This window comes from Copadichromis virginalis, linkage group LG17 (assembly GCF_057382275.1).
Source record: "Copadichromis virginalis isolate Kocher_CV1m ecotype Utaka linkage group LG17, C_Virginalis_male_GT1.1, whole genome shotgun sequence".
In the NCBI taxonomy this organism is placed as follows: domain Eukaryota; kingdom Metazoa; phylum Chordata; class Actinopteri; order Cichliformes; family Cichlidae; genus Copadichromis; species Copadichromis virginalis.
The window spans coordinates 37666660-37681798 of record NC_140634.1 but is presented as its reverse complement, the minus strand read 5'-3'; positions in this window follow the sequence as shown (position 1 = coordinate 37681798).

Here is a 15139-nt window from a genome sequence, read left to right as displayed (position 1 = left end):
CAACTCACTTGGATTTTCAACGGCTTCTTTGGGAAGGAATGTTTAGACCGCTGAGTTTATACGTTAGCTGAAATGTCACAGCAATTCTTTGATACTTTCTTCATGTGTGCCAGTTTATTAATGAGTACAATGTGGCCAGTCTGTCCGCTGGATTCCATCTTGGCTGGGTGGAAAGTGAATCCAGATCCAAAGAAGTTAAACTCGAGTAGAGTGTAAGGACAGAAATCAGGAGTTGCTGTACAGAAGAAACGCAGCTTTGCATTTCTAACCTGGTCTCTGACAATACCATCATACCCAGTGAGCTTTGTGAGCATGTTCTGGCAGGCACTGTTGTGCAAACAGCTCAGGCTTTTTAAAGCAACTGAGCTGTCAAATATTTATTGTTTGGTTAAGGGTTCAGTGAGAAATTATGACATCAGTTACAGGAGCAACAGCTAGGAGCTGAGGAGATGGGAGAGAAAGGGGGGATTTCCCACTTTTTCCTCAGACAAACCCTGTCTGAGTCAAAATCCACAGATCTGTCCAGAAGGACTGCACTGAGGCCTGATGGGTCTGTCTTTGACTGATTCTTTTAACCTAAAACAGGCTTTTCAAAGCGACCGTGTGCTAATATTCTGGGTTTGAAACAAGCAGTTTAATGACCAGGGTGATAAAGCATCATTCTCTCCTGAAACCTGAGTGATTAAAAAGCAGTTCTCACCTTAGAGGTCGGATAAATTCAGAACACTGTCTTAATAGTTTATAAACCAACAGCAGGGGAGTTCAAAAGAAAAGTTGGATACAGGGGAAAAAAGCCTTTGATGGAGTTAATTGGGCATACTTTTTCACCTTTTCACTGCACTTAACAAATTGGTTTTTGGAGACATTCTCGAAACTCCCAAACAGTCGCACTAGTGCAGCCGTTAACTGAATCAACCTTTCCAAAGTGGATAAAAGTACCAGATTTTGCAGTGTTTGGCCCTCTGGAGCCATTCATTTGAAAAATATCATTAGCCTTTTGAAGTTTTAAAATTTCAAAATGTTCCTATTTGGCCATAATTTCGATTTTAGGAAGCAACATTTCAACCACTAGATACATTTCAGAGGTTTTACTCTTGAATTGTCATTTTTACTGCAAGTCAAATTTATAACTTTGCCAGAGAGTCTTTAAAATCATTGCAGTGGTACATATGCTGCATGTTGCTCCAATGGTCCGATGACAGGTCAGTATTGGCCTTTAAGCTTTCTGACAGCACCATGACGTTCAGACATTTAACATTCATCCAGTGCTAATTTATTCCCGAATGTCATGTATTTGATGCATGAAGGCTTTCCTTTACCCTTGGCTCAGCTCTCTCATTGCTGGCACAATGCTTATTTATGTAACAGGCTAACACAGAGAGACAGATAACTATTTAGTGTCACACCAGCAACTACTTTAACATCACCAATTAATCTGACAAGCAGGTCTGTGGATGGGTTCACTCCAAGAAACGTCCTATGTCAAAGCAACCAGTGCACAAGTTATTTGCTATATCGGCTGCATCACATAACTAATCTAATCACATCTGTGTCCTCTGCAACTTTTACTCTTCTTTTTTACTCTCTCTTAGCACACAAAGCTACATCCACAGACCCATTTTTAATGCTCATCATACACTGTGCACACCCACATGGTATTTGCCTAAAAACACCTCCTTTTGCAGGAGCTGGGAATCAAGCCACTAACCTTGTGAATGGTAGGTAATCTGCTCACCATAAACAATAAAAGATTTGATGTCCACCCAGGAGATGTGACTGAAATATGTAGTGTGTAGTATCTGTGCAAAATATTTAAGAAGAAAACAACAACTCTGGAGTGATTTCAAACTTCTAAAGTTGACTTTTGTGTGGCAGAATGTGAATGTTTTGATACTGTGATCTTTCAGAAAGACACATGTAGTAGCATTTGGGTAGCGGCACTATACTCACCAGGCTTTCAAACATGGATGCACACTCTCCAAGCTAGGCATAGAGATTGTGGAAAGTGGATGTGGTAGTGAGTTGCTGCATGGTCTGCTTATGCTAACAATGATGTATTTTGAGTATAGCACCAGTTGTTCATTACAATTAGTATAACAATATAGCGTACCATTAACTATCACCAAAAATATCTGCCTATGCAGATTATATCATTGTATATCTCACAATCCCAAAAGACTAAAAGACCCAAAAGATCTCGTAGGACTACTCAACGAATCAATGTAAATCCACAATTTTCCTCTTTGTGCTGACAGCTGATGTGTATAAAACTCCAACATTCGCAGGGACAAAAGGCAACATCTGATGCCTCTGTGTTAATATTTCCACTTATTTCTTTAGGATTGCCAAGAAGTCATAAAGTACAATAAAGCTTAAAACTAATACGCACATGCCACTTTTCCTTTCTTGAAAGTCTGGGATTCATTTGCCATGTTTAGAGACATATGAATGAAAACTGTTTAAATAACTGCTAAAAACAATCTGACAAAGAACAGCCTCATATTGAAGCAGAACATCCATGATTGATACTTAATGGCCCATACATCAGTCCAAATGTATTAAAAAACTGCTGAGAAATACAAAAATAATCCCTCACAGGCTTAATATGTTATGCGCTTGTGGGCCCACCCAGAAGAGTGACTTGCAGCCATTTGTATTTTTTTCATAAACTATTTTATCATCCAATGTGTTGTACAGAAAGCATACACACATCCTCCCACGCTGACTAAGCGAACTCCAGATGGAAAATGGAGCCATCTTTCCCCCAGCACGCAGGACAGGCATCTCTGCACTCTTTTCATAACAAAGATTTTTAAATGTTTTCCAGACTGGATGGCAGCAGCCTCTGTGTGGCGACTCCATCAGCGTCTTGGATGATGTCTTGGCACTCTCGGATAGATTTCTGAAACATAAATACAAGTACTGGCTGCCTGCTGGAAAGGGGCTCCAACAAGCCTCCTACTTAGTTGTTCAGTGCCCCCTCTCTTTGGGGGAAGGGGTGTTCACATGCTCTTGTTTGCTGAAAATAGGTAGATGTTCTCTGTTTTAAGTAGCATAACTTTTTAAGGCATACAGCAATCTATTATTTCTGTCCAGAGTGAATTTTTACAATATATGTGGATTTATGGTGCTATTAAGTAAAATAACAGCAATGAAAGCAATGAATGAAAACGTACCATTTGATGTGCTATGATTGCAGAGTATAGCAGAGTAACTTAAAATGAAATTAATAATGGTTTCAAACAAGCTAAAGGGCGCATCTCATATAAGGAAATATATTGAAAGTCAAGGTAAAGGTGGGGAAGGGTTGGAGCGAAAGAAAAGGGAGGAAAGACGGCCCTGCAGAGGCTAACATGTCTTCTGGCCTGAATTACTATCATTATTGTAATGACTCTGTAATGTTTTCTTTCCTGAACCAGTAATTGTTACCAAGCCTGCTGTTCAGAAGTGCAGGTGGACAAATTGCTGCCAAGCATTACTTTCCATGATAGCGGGGAAACATAATCATTTCCATCTCGGCTTCAAACAGGACAGTGCCCTTTCTCAACCAAACTGGTGGCATTTGTGATAGTTAGTATACACGCTTGAAGAGTATAAAGCAAAAGAAAGAAATAACTTTTGCTTATGGGATATCAACCACTCAACCACACTTGCTGTACATATTCTGTTTATGTTAACAGCCTTGTCGACTCCTTTTAGGCTAAAGAATTATAACATTACTTTACTATTAGCTGACAATAATGCAAGAGAATTGTTTTAGAACAGTTCCTTTATTAAGTGTAGCACATTATTAAAATATCTCACAGCACATAAAACTGTATTTACAAATTTAACTAAAAGGATCAAATTATAAAAGTCATATTATTTATGCTGCAGAAAAATGTTCCTACTAGTGTTACATAGATCAGTATTACCACTGCAGAAACTTCAGGTTAAGTTAAAAGTTCAAATACTTTATATCTCCACTAACAAATGTTATTCAAAGAGAAATCATAAGATTGACAAGTGGCTAGGATGTGAGAATGCATCTTTAAAAATAGCAAAACAGCTCAAATTGTACCTCAGAAGCAGCTTGTCTAGCACACCAGAGACCACAGGGCAAGCACTGCCTGTCTTGCTTGCCCTGACAGAAAGCTGCTGCCTCGGTGTATAATCATGTCTTCCTCTGGGTTTTTGTCTGAGCCTTTACTGTGTAACCTGTTTCCTCTATGTAAATTTTTGTGTCTTCATGTTTTATAGTTTGGACCTTTTGCTGTTTCTGGATTTTGGTTGTTATATTTTGAAGTTTGCATTTTCTGTTGCTGCACACTTTTTGTCTGCAATTGCTGTTGAATGAAACCTTAACAAAAGGAACTACAAAACAGATGATTGATGAAAGCAAGTTAGTGAAGTTTAATATTTCTTGTTTGATTGATTTTTGAAAATTACTGCAGTTTCTGTTGTTTAGGAAGCAAAAAAAAATTTTTTTTACCTACTTGCAATGTAGTGCATTAGCCTCTAACAACTAGGGCACAGACGGCTGAACAATGTTCAATTAGGGCTGAAACAATAACAGATTTCTTTAGCTGTCTATGTCATGTCTTATGGATTGTTTTTGCACTTTTGACTGTTATAAAACTAATGTTAGGTGTATATATATACATATATATGTTATAATATTTGTTATGTTTAATTTGTTCCATTTTCAGTTAAATATATGTTTGAAATGTCTTGCAAATAATTGCATTCTGTTTTACTTTGGGTCCCAACATTTCAGGAAACAGTGTTATACCTCTAGTTACTGTTGTAATGGCTGACTAAATGATATTACTTTATCTTTAAAGGTCATTTCATAAAAACAAATGGGAAAGAATGCACATTTTTCCTGCTGTTTTCTTATTTCCCCCTTTTTCCAGTTAACATGAGCATAAGCTATGTTGTACTTGCAGGTACTGACCCTTTTAAACTTCCACGGTCCATATAACCCACATGAACCTCCACCCAGCACCACCACCACCTGCGGCAAACTGTCCATGACTCTTAAAACCAGCCAGATGTTGCCTTAAGTCGAGGATTTCTGTGCAGTTTCACGATCAGGATTGATGCTAATTGCTTTGGTGAGGTGGGAGATTTTTATTGCCGTGTAAGATGTAGAATTGCATGTCTTTATTTAAACTATGAGGAAAGGATATCTCATTAAAGTAATCTAATTACTGAAATCATTTATTGTTCTCAACATACTTTCCTACATTTCCCAGAATTGCCTCCAACTACCCCAAAGGGAACATGACTGGACTTGTTGCTCTCAGCAGTTTTAAAAGTAAAAGGAGGGTTGAAGGAAAAGAAGAGCAACATTTTTGTTTAAAACAAAGGAAATTCTGGCTTGTTTTCCGCTACTACTAAATGTATTTCAGGAAGTGGGTTGCTGAACATCAGTGCAGGTTTGTGAGTTAAGAATTTAACACGAGATCTTTACCCAGAACATTAAATAGAATATTTTAGATTTGCAGGAGATGTATTAGAATTTGCTTTGTCTTCCTGGCCAATCTTCAAAGAAGAGATTGAAACATGTTGCTGCAACAGACTGCTCTTAGGCTTCTTTCCTACTCTTTGCTTTCTCTCCAAAAGGATTTGTCTTTTATTTTATGAGAACATTTGTTTGAAGTTACACTAAACCTTAGTTTTTCCAGTGTTGACCATTTCAGTTACAGGAGGAAAGGCACCTACTCTTACTCGGCTTTGTGATTATTTTATAGCAATTTAACTGAACAATCAACATTTAACATCTAATTAATAATAAATTGCTAAGCAAAAAGGCTATAACCTAACATTAAGATAACCTTTAGTTATATAGAAGTTGTGTTTAAGAATATCATACAAATTACTTGCATATATGTTAAAAAAAACCTTAACGTCTGTATTTTCTGCTTTTTCACTACATCCAACGGGCACATAATGCAGCCTTGGATGCCACATTCCCTTTGCAAGACATTAATGTGACAGAAACACTTATTCCTTCTCTCCCCCCCACCTTTCTTTTCAGTCCCAGATGTAGGCAACATCAAAAGCAAAATCTACATCTTTTGAAAGTGTTGTAATTGCCAACATGAATGCAGCGCACATGTGACACACACTGCATCAATCACACGGCAACACCTGACTTTAATCACCTCCCCATGGCCGCAGTAATCGTTTTGACACCCACAAAATAGCTGAGAGCTAAATGCTTGAAAGAGGAAAAGTAGGATATTAAAAACTATAATTTTTAGAGCGGGGAATGAAGAAAAAAAACACATGACAGCCACCAGCTCATTTTATTTTATTTTTTATAGAATGCACAGCAGTCTTAAATGACTGTGTTGTTTAGTTCTCTTCCCTGCAGTAAATTTGAAAAGAATGAACGCAGGCAAATAAAAAACAAAACATTAATTCAGCTCCACAATCCACAAATAATAACACAAAGATGTAGTGTTTTTTTCCCATTTTGATGACACGGGGAGGGGGGATCTTTCAGGAAGACATTGTGTAATCTTAGACTTGACCACAATGACATGGGTTTCAACCACGGGGAATTTGTAAAATGTGTTGCTTATGTACTTGACCTCCCAGAAATCATTAGATAGTTAAACAGAAGAGGGCAGCACCATGACATCTGTTAATGAGGTTCTGCATGTTCTGCTAACAACTACTGATGTATTCTACTATGAAAATTCCTCACTGACTGCATAGGGTTTATGTGCTAGTGCTACAAAGTCAACTCAACATATTCTGCTGTTTGTTTCTAACATAAAAGCCCGACATTAGAGCTCATAGTGATACATTCAAACATCAGCGGTTATTCAGTCTTTTCAGAAGTAATTCACTTTACTGACTAAATATGTGTTCTCAAAGATGAATAAGCCTACCAGTGTAAATGATCCGTATTCTTGTAGCTGCAATTCCAGAGAGAATTCCAAGAGAGACTTGGCAGCAGATGATGACCAAACATAAAAAGCTGTATACATGCAAATTCCAGTGATAATGTGATGTTTACAGTTTGTGCTGCTGTAACTTTACAGCTGGGCTTCTTCCAGTGCAGTTCAACACACTGCATATACAAAAGGTATTCCTTCAGCACAGATCTATAATTTGTGGGGTTTCCAAACAATTGTAAACTGAAACTGATAAACTGAATTGCAGTAAATTACTAAAAAAAAAAATATATATATATAAAAAAAAACAAAACACCCAGCACGCCCCTGCGGGCGGTTTATCCTTCAAGCTCGGGTCCTCTACCAGAGGCCTGGGAGCTTGAGGGTCCAGTATCTTAGCTGTTCCCAGGACTACGCTCTTCTGGACAGAGATCTCCGATGTTGTTCCCAGGATCTGCTGGATATATATATATATATATATATATATATATATATATATATATATATATATATATATATATATATATATATATGGCAGCACAAATGAACCAGCTGCTAGTTAACGAGAGACACCCGGAATGGCTAACCGAAGGTCGGACGGTCCTGATCCCCAAGGACCCCAAGAAGGGACCGGTCCCCTCCAACTACCGACCAATAACCTGCCTCAGTACTACATGGAAGCTCCTGTCAGGCATCATATCGGCTAAGATGAACAGGCACATGGGTCAATACATGAGTGGGACACAGAAAGGAATTGGCAAGAATACCAGAGGCGCAAAACACCAGCTACTGGTAGAAAGAACAGTCAGCCGAGACTGCAAGACCAGACTGACCAACCTGTGCACTGCCTGGATTGATTACAAGAAGGCCTATGACTCAATGCCCCACAGCTGGATACTGGAATGCCTAGAATTGTACAAGATCAATGGGACCCTAAGAGCCTTCATCAGGAACTCAATGGGGATGTGGCGTACAACACTAGAGGCCAACTCCAAGCCCATAGCACAAGTCACCATCAAGTGCGGGATCTACCAAGGAGATGCTCTGTCCCCACTGCTGTTCTGCATAGGCCTGAACCCCCTCAGTGAGATCATTAACAAGACTGGCTACGGATACCGACTACGGAACGGAGCAGTTGTCAGCCACCTCCTGTACATGGATGACATCAAGCTGTATGCCAAGAGTGAACGAGACATCGATTCACTGATCCACACTACCAGGCTATACAGCAATGACATTGGAATGTCGTTCGGACTGGAGAAGTGTAGTCGGATGGTAACAAAGAGAGGGAAGGTAGTCAGAACTGAGGGGATTGAACTACCAGAAGGCAACATTGCAGACATAGAGGACAGTTACAAGTACCTGGGGATCCCGCAGGCAAATGGGAACCATGAAGAGGCCGCTAGAAAGGCTGCAACCACCAAGTACCTGCAGAGGGTCAGGCAAGTCCTGAGGAGTCAGCTGAATGGTAAGAACAAGATCCGGGCCATCAACACGTACGCCCTGCCCGTGATCAGGTACCCTGCTGGGGTAATAGGCTGGCCAAAGGAGGAGATAGAAGCCACTGACATAAAGACAAGAAAGCTCCTTACCATGCATGGAGGGTTTCACCCCAAGTCCAGCACCCTGAGGCTGTACGCTAAGCGGAAGGAAGGGGGCCGGGGACTGGTGAGTGTCAGCACCACAGTCCAGGATGAGACAACGAACATCCAAGAATACATTGGGAAGATGGCCCCAACTGACCGAGTGCTCAGTGAATACCTCAGGCAGCAGAAACCCAAGAAAGAGGAGGGAGACGAGGAACCATCATGGAAGGACAGGCCCCTGCACGGTATGTACCACCGGCAGATAGAGGAGGTGGCTGATATCCAGAAATCCTACCAGTGGCTGGACAAAGCTGGACTGAAAGACAGCACAGAGGCACTAATCATGGCAGCACAAGAACAAGCTCTGAGTACAAGATCCATAGAGGCTGGGGTCTATCACACCAGGCAAGACCCCAGGTGCAGGCTGTGTAAAGATGCCCCAGAGACAATCCAGCACATAACAGCAGGGTGCAAGATGCTAGCAGGCAAGGCATACATGGAACGCCATAACCAAGTGGCCGGCATAGTGTACAGGAACATCTGTGCCGAGTATAATCTGGAAGTCCCGAGGTCAAAATGGGAGATACCCCCAAGGGTGGTGGAGAATGACCGAGCTAAGATCCTGTGGGACTTCCAGATACAGACGGACAAAATGGTGGTGGCTAACCAACCGGACATAGTGGTGGTAGACAAACAGAAGAAGACGGCCGTAGTGATCGATGTAGCGGTTCCGAATGACAGCAATATCAGGAAGAAGGAACACGAGAAGCTGGAGAAATACCAAGGGCTCAGAGAAGAGCTCGAGAGGATGTGGAGGGTGAAGGTAACGGTGGTCCCCGTGGTAATCGGAGCACTAGGTGCGGTGACTCCCAAGCTAGGCGAGTGGCTCCAGCAGATCCCGGGAATAACATCGGAGATCTCTGTCCAGAAGAGCGCAGTCCTGGGAACAGCTAAGATACTGCGCAGGACCCTCAAGCTCCCAGGCCTCTGGTAGAGGACCCGAGCTTGAAGGATAAACCGCCCGCAGGGGCGTGCTGGGTGTTTTTATATATATATATATATATATATATATATATGCACACCGGATTATAAGGTGCATTAAGCGAAAGAAAACAGTCAGATAAGTCAAACTTTACGCAGCTCATTCTTCTTGCTTCCTCCTCTTCCGTACCATTGTTTTATCTGGCAGATGCTCTATTCCCATGTTGTTGCAGTATATTAATGACTAACCTCGTATTGTGGATGGATTATCTCAGTTGTTCTCCTGACTGAAGTTTGGTCCATTTACAGCATCCTGCCATGCGATTGCATTTGTCCATAATCATCGGGAACCCTGCCATTAACAGTGGAAAAAAGTTAGCGTTCATCCTCCAGCTTCACTGTTTATATTATGCTAACATAGCTGTGTCGCTAGCAATCACGTAGCACATCATTATATACCAGCTAGCCCAACTTCAGTAACCCTACAAACGTCACTGCTGGTTAGTTTTCTGTCTTCATTTATGTTGGAAGTGATAGCAGAGCTGTACGTTTGAATTTTTCAGAAATCTCTCAGTCAGAACATGCTATATCATGTTTAGGTGGAAACTAGCGAGCTAATTTCCTGCTAACTTCTAACTCCGTTAAATTTAATAAATCCTGTTTTCATGGATGCCTGGATGTTAAACTTAATTGTTACACCTGGTAAAGCAGCAACGCTGATCATTTTTATTAAAGATGAAAGAATTTAGACAGTTTTTGGCTCTCAGTGATGCTGCAGTGTTCGTTTGTTTTTGGGACCTGAAGCAGCACCATGAGCACCATGTACCACATGAAATTGGTTCGAGGTCAGTAAGCACAACCTGAATTCATAGATAAGGCACACTGTCTATTTTTGAGAAAATTAAAGGATTTTAAGTGCGCCTTATAGTGCGGAAAATACTGTACCCCAAACATGCTCTATGAAAAATATCTGAACCTTTTTGATTTTATTTATAGCTAATAGCACATTGAGACAACAGAAGTTGACCCAAAGTGCTCTATGAGACAGGCACATTTACATTGCAGGTCTTCAAAAAACCCAGTTTCAAAATACATGAAAAGCTTAAGCTTAAGTTTTGTTGTGTTGTCTTAATTAATTATTGTTGAAAACTTGCATTGATTTCGTGGTCATTAAAGTGTGTTCAGCATTTGCAAATTGATGTTGACTCATGTAATAAGTCATGACACACTGTTCTCCCCTATATAAGCTGTATCGGTATTGATATCGGCAATATTGGCCCTGTATTTAATTGGTATCAGATCCATAACAAAATGTGCAGTATTGCACAGCACTATATACTGTATACTTTCTGAATTAATTGTATCTCCTGTTTCCTTAGCAGCTTGAAAGAGTTAGTAAACATGCCTACTGTCACAGTAGTCATAATACAGCTACGTTACCTCCCACTGCGGTTCTGACACCTAAACTTTGTCCTTGGAATAGCCGGAACAGCCGTGACTTTTAGCATTAACCTAGCTGAAAATGTAGCTTCATACTGGGCTCTACAATTAGAGGGTTTTAGAGCCTTGTCAGTGAAAACAGCTGCGTGTAAAAATGATTCTGAGACTAGGGAGTGTGAAACGGTAAAATTGTGGGCTATAAAATCAAAACAACTAAGAAACATGAAAACTCTCTGAAGAGCTGAAGGGAAGTGCATTTGTGTGTTTGCTGCTACAAGTCACTCATTTTAGTCATTGTTAGAAGAAGAATATCGACAACAGAAGCTTGTTTCTTGATTTTTTTAAAGGTTTAACAGTGTGACCTAATTGAATACAAATGTTTAAACACCTAATGGAAAATAAAATGTATTGTGCTTTCAGGTCAACTCCCACTGGGTGGCTTGTCATGCTTTGCGGTGTTTTTAAAGGTCACCTCGCAGCATTAGCAAACATTTGACATGTATTTTTCCTTGTGTATGTATGTGTCGTTCACACATGTTATTATTCAACCCCTGGATTATTGTCTGAGTTAGCGAGCCTCACCATGTTGTGGGGGGGGGGTGACTCATGCAGCATGTTGAACCATGTGAAACCACAGCTCTGTGCCCTTGTGTTAGTTTGCCAGGAGGCCTGCAGGACTGTCGGAGCGTGCCTTGCAAGCCGTTTCCATGCTCTGTCAGCGAGCAAACTTGCAAACAGCTGCGTTTTCCATCAGAAGTGGTTTCAGGAGATGGATTTCTTTCCTGTCTTCCTCGGGAAGGGGAGGAAGGAGAGGGGGGTTGGGAGGTAAGAGCTGCAGATAAAAGTGAGACGTGCCTCGTACACGCTGGTACAACAAAGTCTTGAATTTGCGCAGACCAAAATTTACTGATGGGAACGGGCAACTTAAAGAAGGTCAACCTGGCCTGTGGGAGAAAACCAATCAAGAGTGTTTTCCTAACTAATGAACTGTGAGATGAGTCACTTCAAGTTACATTAAAGGAAGGGCTTTTTAGCAAGAAGTCTGGCGTCTTGTCCTGACTTCAGGTTCAGTCTTGTGTGCAGTTTTTATAACTTAATGCAGGGATTTAAAATGCAAACAAATCATTCAGGAGGTCTGGTTGATGCTCAGGTACTCCTCTGTACTCCTACACCTCCTCACATGCTGGGTGTATAGACACTGTATGCAAATACAGGATTTGGTGTGCACTGTGTGACTGTTCCTCATGTTAATGCAAGGGTTAATAAGGTGGATTAAGGCAAAACAGAGAACTATATGATACAGAAAGCAGCGTTAGAGCGACCTCTAGTGGATCCAAGTGTAATTTTAGTAGGTAATCAGAGAAAAGAGGAAGAAAAATTTGGGGAGTGTTTTGTACAGATTCTGCAAACGATGTTATTCTCCTGAGAAATGTGACAACACATTTTAATTTGATGACGTTTTCAAATGAAATACAGAAAGGCATGTACAGATGTTATTAATGAAAGTGTGGAAGGTTAAGAAGCAGGCTCAAGTGTCTCCAGGGAAATCAAAATATTCTTCCTTTCCTCATCAGCTTTAGCAGAGCTGCCCTCAAGCAAGGCTCTTAATCAATGTCTGTATTCAACCACAAGGATAGCCAGTGGCAAAATGACCAAAGATTAGCCTTCTAATATAATCATTTATAGAAAGAGAATCAGTTTTAACCACATTTCCTTTTGGTATTGTTGCAGTCAATGCAGCCTTTGTACGTGCGCTGCCTTTGTCACTTCACTTTGAGCCTTTATCCGAGCCACCCAAGTTCACTCCAAGATCGATGTGTTTCTCTCACTCCAGCACGTGTGATAAGTAGAGCGTTTTAAGGTCATATTCTATGTGTGTTTTCTTTTTGTTTACTCTGTAATTGCCCGCCGACTGAGAGAGACAGAAAAGTGCCCGAGCCAGTGGCTGATCAATAGCGGTGGGTGCAGCGTTAAAAGCGGCGTAGCGGGCCAATCCTGCCTCATCCGTCGCTGACTAATGAGTGTGATGTGTGGTGAAGATACAGGGTCAGAGTCATCCTCACCCTCCTGAGTAATGAACCCCATGCTGAGTTAGAGTGCATGTTAACTCTCTGGGAAATGATAATGAGACAGAATGCTGCAGGAGTTCGAGATGTGCTCTCATTTAAAGTCGTGTTTTGATGATAACAACCTTAGGTTGTTGTGGTGCTCTTCCCCTGGTCAGGACTCCAGTGATTTGTCCTGAGAATCAATAACTGCACAAGTGCCTCTGAGGTGTGTGACCTTTATAAGCCCAGGTTATTGGGCAGGTTGGACCGAAAAGGTGTGAAAAGACACAAACTACCAGTAAATACCAATAAAGAAAAGCAAAAGTGTATTTGTTGCCAAGTCTTTGCATGTATGAAGCTCAAGAACACAGTGTAGCAGTTGAAGTGATCAAAAATTTGACCTTTCAGTTATCGAATAGTAGGCCTGTGTCTTGCCAAACGCTCAGTCTGTTGTCCCAATTCCTATCTACGATGTCAGAGACAGGAAAATGTCAGCAAAAAAGAAAGAAAAGAAAAAAGGAAGACACGGTAATCCCTCCAGTTGTGGATGTTCAGGTTCAGCTGTTCCGCCCGCTGCCAGAGCTCAGTCACACAACTGTGACAAAGCCTTCAGATTGGAGGACACTTATCTGGACTTGGGACGCAAGAGACAAGAGGTCAGACTAAATTGGCTCACCAGAGAGTGGAGTCCACCCTTCAGGCAATCTCCTACTCCTCCCTTCAATGAATTGGAAGTCCCACCGGTGGCACGCTTTGGCTCCGAGAAGGCCGGACACGTTTCACAAGTGGGGCGAGGAGGAGAATGAGGTGATCCTCCGACGTCCTTGGAGTTTTGCATGACAAAGTATTGAAAGGCAGGAGAGCATTCAGTCTTAGCTGTCTTCACAAGGCTGCCAGTCTCCAGACCGCTGATCTGGTCCCTTGGACAACAAAGAAAAACGACAAAATATGTCAGAGTTTGATAATAAAATCAATAATTCTTCCTGAAGAAACAGAGAGTTGAACATATTAGTTATTCAGTCGAATTTTTATGTATATAGAGGAGTACAGGGTTGCACAGAAAGGGCTCTTAATATCTCCACTGATCCTCAAGAGTCTTTCATCTTGAATGCTACCTAATTAAGTTCTCACTCCACAGCTTCCTCTCAGCACGATGCCAAGCTGATGGCTACAACAAAGGCTGTGACTTTAGAGCTGATATGTGTTCTTTTAAAGCTGCACTAATTGATATTTTTGTACAGGCAATGGAGAAATTGCCTGCATTTATATTATAGTTGTCACTTTTGGTGACAAACCCACAGAGAATAATCTGCAAAATTCTCTGTGAAATTTTAACACAACTCTCCAGAGAGATTTAAGTACCTTTGTTTATGTTTGACAGCCCACAACTTCACAGTTTGAGTTCGATCAATTCAATTTTGATAGTGCCGATTCACAGCAACAGTCACCTCAAGGCACTTTATGTTAGATAGACCCAGAAGACCCTACAGAGAAAGCCCCAACAATCAGACGATCCCATACGAGGAAGCACGTGGCACCAGTAGGAAGGAAAAACATCCTTTTAAAAGCGCTCGTAAAACCAGGCTCAGGGCAGGGCAGCCATCTCAGGAAGGAGACAAAAGACACACTGTGGAAGAGACCCAGAGATTATTAATAATCTGTGTATTTTGCATAGTTGACGTAGACCAAAACAAAGCTAAAAGATAAAGAAATGGTTACACTGCAAATTTATACTAATGTCTTCTAGATCACCGACCTGACTCACTGATACCAGGCGGCGAGAGTTGAGACTCGGGTGTGAAAATGATGATTTTCAGGGTTTTTAGCATTATTTTTTTGATCGTTTTTATCGTTAACTCGGTTTCCCCGGGTCTTTCCCGTGTGTTATGAATGAAGCTTCTCTTTTTTTGGTACCTCTACTGGTTTTATTTTGTTGTATTTATCGACACCTTAAAGGACAGTCCGTGAAAATATTGTCAGACATAAATCGGTCGGTGGTGCAAAAAAGGTTGGGGACCGCTGTCCAAAAGTTGAGCCACCCCTCATTTCTTTAGGTTTCAGGAAATGGATTTGTGTATTTATTGAAACAAGTGGAAAGGGGAAAAGTTTCAAGCTTGTACAATAGCTTGAAAATCAGTATTTTGGTATGACCACCTTTATTCTTCAACATGGCTTGAACTCTCATAAGCAAGCT